Raw genomic sequence first — 6,911 nt, 5'->3', positions numbered from 1 at the left:
GGGTGTTCAGCGCCAACCTTTCACCAAATTTCTGGCGGTTCAGTTCCAGAATTACTTTTCCCTGGGCTCTTACTGTCCTCAGGTGAATTTTGGGTGGTTTGCTCATTTCTTAGCTTTTTGCTGCCTTGAGGTGGGGTATTTAATGTTTTCCCACTTCTTAATTGAACTGCTTGGCATTCTTCTGTTATTTGCCTTGACAGCTGCTGCTTTGTTTGCTTAAACTGTTCTTCCATATGTATATTGGCCATTCTTGTCTCTTGTAGTCTATCTTTGAATTCGGCTAACTGCTTTGTTAGAAAGTCCAATTGCTGATTAAATTCTGCAGCTTGTTTTACAGGACTGAGTTCAGCAGTTGCTGTTTTAACCTCTTCTTTCATGGAATGGTCACTGCTTAGGTACAGATGCTGATTCCTGGCAACTGTATCTATGAGCTCTTGAGCCTCTTCAATTGCCTTTCTCATGTGGATAGATCCACCAGCTGAGTAATCTAGAGACATTTGAGCTCCTTCAGCAAGCCCATAATAGAAGATGTCTAACTGAACCCACTCTGAAAACATTTCAGAAGGGCATTTTCGTAGCATCTCTCTGTATCTCTCCCAGGCATCATAAAGAGATTCACTATCTCCTTGTTTAAAGCCTTGGATGTCCAGCCTTAGCTGTGTCATCCGTTTTGGGGGAAAGTATTGATTCAGAAATTTTTCTGTCAGCTGTTTCCATGTCCTTATGCTGGCCTTAGGTTGGTTATTCAACCACTTCTTAGCTTGATCTTTTACAGCAAATAGAAACAGTAATAGTCTGTAGACATCCTGATCTATTTCTTTATCATGTACTGTGTCAGCAATCTGTAGAAACTGTGCCAGAAACTCTGTAGGTTCTTCCTGTGGAAGACCGAAATACTGGCAACTTTGCTGCACCATGATAATGAGTTGAGGATTCAGCTCAAAGCTACTGACTCCAATGGAGGGTATGCAGATGCTACTCCCATATGAAGTAGTAAAGGGGTTAGAATATGACCCCAGAGTCCTCCTGGTTTGTTCATTTCTGCTTAGGTCCATGATGGAGAAAGGGAGATGATGTAAAATAGAGAAAATATTTTTATTTATTTATTTATTTTTTTTTTGAAAATAAGATAAAGATAAATAAAAATGGGTGAAGATTTTCGAAAAATTGAAGAGAGAGGAAGTGGTCAGGAAATATTATTTTGAAAAAGATATGATTTGGAAAAGATTTTAAGTTTTGAAAAAAAATCTGAATTTTAGAAATAAATTTCGAAAATTTGTTTTAGAAATAGAGAGAAAAGATATTTTTGAATTTAGTGAGGAAAGAGAAAACAATGAAATAGTACAAGATTTAAAATTTTTAGATCTAATGCTCCTAGTTTTCGAAAATTTTGGAGGGAAAACACCAAGGAACACCAAACTTAAAAATTTTAAGATCAAGACACAAGGAAAACTCAAGAACACTTTGAAGACTCACAAGAACACAAGAACATGAAGAACACCAAACTTAAAATTTTTAGAAAACCAAACTAAAATTTTCGAAAAACACAGAAAAATCAACAAGAAAACACCAAACTTTAAAGTTTGGCACAGGATTTAATAGAAAATTTTTTTTGAAAAAGATTTTTTAAAAAAAAAAAAGAGAATAAGGATTCTAGAATTTTAACACGACAATAATAAGAGACTCTAAATTAAAAAGGGAAATTTTTCCTAATCTAAGCAACAAAATAAACCGTTAGTTGTCCAAACACGAACAATCCCCGGCAACGGCGCCAAAAACTTGGTGCACGAATTGTGAATCACACTTTTCACAACTCGTACCACTAACCAGCAAGTGCACTGGGTCGTCCAAGTAATACCTTACGTGAGTAAGGTTCGAATCCCACAGAGATTGTTGGTTTGAAGCAATCTATGGTTATCTTGCAATTCTTAGTTAGGAAGTCAACTGTATTTATCAGTTAAATTGTGAATAAACAAGAGAGCATGGGTTAAAAGTTACTTGTTATGCAGTAATGGAGAATATGTTGGAGTTTTGGAGATGCTTTGTCTTCTGAATCTCTGCTTTCCTCTGTCCTCTGATTCACGCACGCACATCCTTCTATGGCAAGCTGTGTGTTGGCGCATCACCGTTGTCAATGGTTACATCCCCTCCTCTTGTGAAAATGATCCAAATGCTCTGTCACAGCACGGCTAATCATCTGAGGTTCCCGATCATCCTGGAATAAGATTCACCCTCCTTTTGCGTCTGTCACTACGCCCAGCACTCGCGAGTTTGAAGTTCGTCACAGTCATTCAATCCCTGAATCCTACTCGGAATACCACAGACAAGGTTTAGACTTTCCGGATTCTCATGAATGCCGCCATCAATCTAGCTTATACCACGGAGATTCTGATTAAGGAATCTAAGAGATATTCATTCAATCTGATGTAGAACGGAGGTGATTGTCAGACACACGTTCATGGATTGAGGAAGGTGATGACTGTCACTGATCATCACCTTCTTCATAGTTAGGCGCGAATGGATATCTTAGATAGGAACACGCATGTTTGAATGGAAAACAGAAATACTTGCATTAATTCATCGAGACACAGCAGAGCTCCTCACCCCCAACAGTGGAGTTTAGAGACTCATGCCGTCAAAGAGTACAAAGTTTAGATCTAAAATGTCATGAGATGCAAAATAAGTCTCTAAAAGTTGAGTAAACTATGATGGGTGGTGTAGAGATCCACTTCTGGGGCCCACTTGGTGTGTGCTGGGGCTGAGACTTGAATAATTCGCGTGCATAAGGCTGTTTTGGGCGTTCAACGTCAGGTTTGGATCCATTTCTGGCATTGAACTCCAACTTTTGATCCTTTTCTGGCGCTGGACGCCAGAATTGGGCAGAGAACTGGCGTTGAACGCCAGTTTACGTCATTTATCCTTGAGCAAAGTATGGACTATTATATATTGCTGGAAAGCCCTGGATGTCTACTTTCCAACGCAATTAGAAGCGCGCCATTTTGAGTCCTGTAGCTCCAGAAAATCTACTTTGAGTGCCGAGAGGTCAGAATCCAATATCATCAGCAGTCCTTTTTCAGCCTGAATCAGATTTTTTCTCAGCTCCCTTAATTTCAGCCAGAAAAATACCTGAAATTACAGAAAAACACACAACTCATAGTAAAGTCCAGAAATATGAATTTTTCCTAAAAACTAATGGAAATAAACTAAAAACTAACTAGAATATACTAAAAACTATATAAAATTTACCCCAAAAAGCGTATAAAATATCCGCTCATCAAGATCCAAGTATGAATAGTTTCTATTCCAAGATAACTACCCAATTGGATGAAGATCGAAAGCTTTCAAGTAAAATCAAGAGAAAAGATAGAAGAAGAATAATGAAAACTAGTATTGATCCATCAAATTACAACAGAGCTCCCTAACCCAATGAAAGGGGTTTAGTTGTTCATAGCTCTGGAAAATGAAAACAAAGATGGAGAATACATGATGAAAACTAGAAGAGCAGAGAAAGTGAAATACAGGGAGTAGTTCTATCCTATTTTCCAACTCCCCGGAACTCTCCAAATAATTCAAAGCTACTCCTATATATACTACTCTTCTCATCTTCTAGTTGGCTCTTCAAGTCTTGGGCCTTTGGATATTGAGTTTGAAGCATTTCTCCTCTTCATTTGGGCTTGGCTTTACTTGTAGAGAGAAAGTGTGAAGTGGGCTGAGATTTTAGCTCAGGACGTTAGGGTTGTTAACGTTTAGTGAAAATATGATTTCGAGAACGTTAGTGTCAATCAACTTTCTCACTAATGTTCCTAAGTAAAGCAACGTTAACCTCAACATTAGTGGCACAAACGTTGCCACCAACGTTGCCTCTAGGTCCTTCGCACACGTTATTGGGACTTAACTTTCCCAATAATGTTGAAAAGCCCCTATTGCTCCTACGTTAGAGCCCACGTTAACTTAGTTAACATGGCTCTTTAACGTGGGCTTGCCATCCTTCGAGAACGTTAGTGACATTCAACATTGTCACTAACGTTCCAATGTGCCCCCATGTCTTACGTTAGAGTCCACGTTAACTAGGTTAACGTGGCTTATAACGTGGCCATGCTTAGCTATACCCAACGTTAGTGACAATGTTGAGTGTCACTAACGTTGGCTCATCATTCACTCATCCACGTTAGCTTCCACGTTAACTAAGTTAACGTGGGAGTTAACGTAGCTCATAGTGGCTTGTGTGGCTCCTTCCAACGTTAGTGACAATGTTGAGTGTCACTAACATTGGCCATCACCTTCTTCTCTTATGTTAGCCTCCACGTTAACTAAGTTAACGTGGAAGTTAACGTGGCTCCTTGGGGTTGTGTGGTTGCTTCCAACATTAGTGACAATGTTGGGTGTCACTAACGTTGTCGACCACTCTTGCCTCTTCACGTTAGCTTCCACGTTAACCAAGTTAACATGGGAGTTAACGTGGCATTGTGCACTTAGGCCAATGTTAGTGACAATGTTGAATGTCACTAACGTTTGCTTCCTTTCCCCCTTTTAATGTTAGAGGCCACGTTAACTAAGTTAACGTGGACTCTAACGTGGCCACTTATGAGCATTGGCCAACGTTAGTGATAATGTTAAGTGTCACTAACGTTGGCTCAAATTCCCTTCTTCACATTAGAGTTCACGTTAACTTAGTTAACGTGACTCTTAACGTGGGTAATGATGGCTTCGAGAGCATCATTGGCAGTCACTTTTCTCATTAACTTTGCAAGTTACCTCCCATTCCTTGCTTCTTTTGGTCCTGAAATCAGGCAATAAAGTGCATCAAAGTTCTAGTCCAAGTCATGGGTAATGCAGAATACAATTTGTCACTAAACTCATGTAAAATCCTCATGAAATCATGTAAAATGCACAATGTATGCTTGAATCAAGGTGTAAGTGAATATCTACCCAAAACTAGCTTATTTCCTAAGAAAATGCATGAAACTACCCTAAAAACAGTAAAAAAAAGGTCAGTGAAATTGGCCAAAATGCCCTGGCATCAATCTTCTATGATGGTCTGTCTGAACTGTCCAAGATGTCATTGGACAGCTCTGCTGGAGGATCTCTTCATCTGAAGAAGACGCCTGAAGAAGCCCAGGAACTCCTTGAAATGGTTACAAATAACCAATTCATGTACGCTTCTGATAGGAATCCTGTGAATAATAGGACAAATCAGAAGAAAGGAGTTCTTGAGATTAATACTCTGAATGTCATATTGGCTCAGAACAAAATATTGACTCAGCAAGTCAATATGATTTCTCAGAGTCTGTCTGGAATGCAAGCTACATCAGGCAGTACTAAGGAGGCTTCTTCTGAAGAAGAAGCCTATGATCCTGAGAATCCTGGAATGGAAGAGGTGAATTACATGGGAGAACTCTATGAAAACACCTATAATCCTTCATGGAGAAATCATCCAAATCTCTCATGGAAGGACTAACAGAGGCCTCAACAAGGCTTCAACAACAGTAATGGTGGAAGAAATAGGTTTAGCAATAGCAAGCCTTTTCCATCATCTTCTCAGCAACAGACAGAGAATTCTAAGCAGAGGCACTCTGACTTAGCAACTGTAGTCTCTGATCTATCCAAGACCACGCTCAATTTCATGACTGAAGCAAGGTCCTCCATTAGAAATTTGGAGGCACAAGCGGGTCAGCTGAGTAAGAAAGTTACTGAACTCCCTCCAAGTACTCTCCTAAGCAATACAGAAGAGAACCCAAAGAGAGAATGCAAGGCCATAAACATGTCCCACATGGCCGAATGCACAAAGGAGGGAAAGGCAGTGATTTCCACCGAGGAAGACCTCAATGGACGTCAACTGGCCTCTAAGGAGTTCCCTAATGAGGAACCATGGGAATCTGAGGCTCATACAGAGACCATAGAGATTCCATTAAATTTCCTTCTGTCATTCATGAGCTCTGATGAGTATTCTTCCTCTGAAGAGGATGAAGATGTTACTGAAGAGCAAGTTGCTAAGTACCTTGGAGCAATCATGAAGCTAAATGCTAAGTTATTTGGTAATGAGACTTGGGAGAATGAACCCCCCTTGCTCACCAAAGAACTGGATGACTTGACTAGGCAAAGATTACCTCAGAAGAGACAGGATCCTGGAAAGTTCTCAATACCTTGTACCATAGGCACCATGACCTATGAGAAGGCTCTGTGTGACCTGGGGTCAAGTATAAACCTCATGCCACTCTCTGTGATGGAGAAGCTAGGGATCCTTGAGGTACAAGCTGCAAGAATCTCACTAGAGATGGCAGACTATTCAAGAAAACAGGCTTATGGACTTGTAGATGATGTCTTGGTAAAGGTTGAAGGCCACTACATCCCTGCTGATTTCATAATCCTAGACACTAGAAAGAGTATGGATGAAATCCTCATCCTTGGCAGACCCATCCTTGACAGAGGAGAATTGGTCCTTCAAGTGAATAAGGACTCCCTTGTGTATAAAGCTCAAGGATCTCCCTTTGTAACCATGGAGAGGAAGCATGAAAAGCTTCTCTCAATGCAGAGTCAAATAGAGCCCCCACATTCAAACTCTAAGTTTGGTGTTGGAAGGCCATCATCATGCTCTGAGCATCTGTGAGGCTCCATGAGAGCCCACTGTCAAGCTATTAACATTAAAGAAGCGCTTGTTAGGAGGCAACCCAATTTTATTTAATTATATCTATTTATTTTCTATTATTATTTTATGTTTTCTATAGGTTGATGATCAAGTGAAGTCACAAAAACAACTGAAAAATAAAAAACAGAATGCAAAACAGTATTAAAAATAGCACACCCTGGAGGAGAAGCTTACTAGCATTTAAACGCCAGTAAGGGTAGCAGAATGGGCGTTAAACACCCAGTCTGGCACCATTCTGGGCGTTTAGCACTAGAAATGGGCACCA

Source organism: Arachis hypogaea, chromosome 12, assembly GCF_003086295.3.
Source record: "Arachis hypogaea cultivar Tifrunner chromosome 12, arahy.Tifrunner.gnm2.J5K5, whole genome shotgun sequence".
NCBI lineage: Eukaryota > Viridiplantae > Streptophyta > Magnoliopsida > Fabales > Fabaceae > Arachis > Arachis hypogaea.
Note: the sequence above shows the minus strand (reverse complement) of the source record.